The sequence below is a fragment of the Mus pahari genome, chromosome 2, assembly GCF_900095145.1.
Source record: "Mus pahari chromosome 2, PAHARI_EIJ_v1.1, whole genome shotgun sequence".
NCBI classification, from domain to species: domain Eukaryota; kingdom Metazoa; phylum Chordata; class Mammalia; order Rodentia; family Muridae; genus Mus; species Mus pahari.
In genome coordinates, this window is record NC_034591.1 from 163,427,228 (window position 1) to 163,428,355 (window position 1,128).

General features: G+C 36.3%; 1 protein-coding gene across 3 annotated transcripts in view; it reads right to left on the reverse strand.

The window, feature by feature from the left end:
* Dennd5b (DENN domain containing 5B) overlaps window positions 1-1,128 on the reverse strand; it is a 130,380-nt gene that overhangs the window by 62,891 nt on the left and 66,361 nt on the right. The gene's annotated exons all lie outside the window — the stretch shown is intronic.

The window sequence follows — 1,128 nt, forward strand, 5'->3', positions numbered from 1 at the left end:
AAGAGGGAGCCATATCTTGTTAGGGATGGTTGTGAGCCACCATGTGGTTGCTGGGATTTGAACTCTGGACCTTCGGAAGAGCAGTCGGGTGCTCTTACCCGCTGAGCCATCTCACCAGCCCCATAAGTTTAGTTCTTAAGGTGGAGAAAAAATATAATAAAATTAAGCAAAAATGAGAACAGGTTGTAGAGCAGAAATATATTTGAAAAATGGTTTCTTAATATTAAAGAAATGTAATCAAACATTAAGTACACCAGTAAGTCCTGATGCACATAGTATATTAACCTCCCTAAGAAAAAAGATCTGGTGAAATCAGAAAATAATCTTTGATACTACACAAACATTTAGTAAAAACCTATTTGTCAGATGCTCCACAATTAAACATTTAGTATCTTGGAGTGTAATGGCTCCTTTGGGAGTTCTTCTATGGCATGTTCCAACAGCAGACTTATGTTTGTTCAGCAACAGAGGCAGAGGACTCAACTGCATCCCCATGGAAGACTTCCTGTGTACCTATAGTGCTTGTGTCTGTTGGAGAAACCTGGGGCACACAAACAACACTGGACAGAATGCAGCAAACCACAGGACAGTAAAAGCTGCTACATTTTCTAATCGCCTTTTCTAATAGTGGAACCTAATCCTAGAGTAATAGTCACAAAACCCAATTTATTCTCTTTTAAGATACTAAAGATATAAAACTTAGGCTTATGAAACTGACCTTTACATGAACAAACCATGACCTACATCACTGGGTGAAAACTAAACTATCAGTGAGAATTTCTTAGAAAAGGAACAGGTTTAATTTTTGTTTTAGGCTTAGTCATAAAACAAGAGTAAATAAGACTTGTGAAAATCAAGTTCCTATAATTTAAGCCTTGTTCAAGTACAGAAAATTAAGATGTAGTAATTTAAAGGCCAGTTCTATGAACGGTCAATTTGCTTCTTTGTTTTTGAGACAGGTCTCAGGTTTCCCAGACTGGTTTCAAACTTATACATAACCTAGGATGGCCTTGCACTCCTCAGCTTCTACCTCCCAAGAATGTGTTCTCTTGTGAAACTATTTTATCTTGCATAAAGTACTTAATGGAATAGAAACAAAAAACAAAACAAAAACAAAAAAAAAAAAAA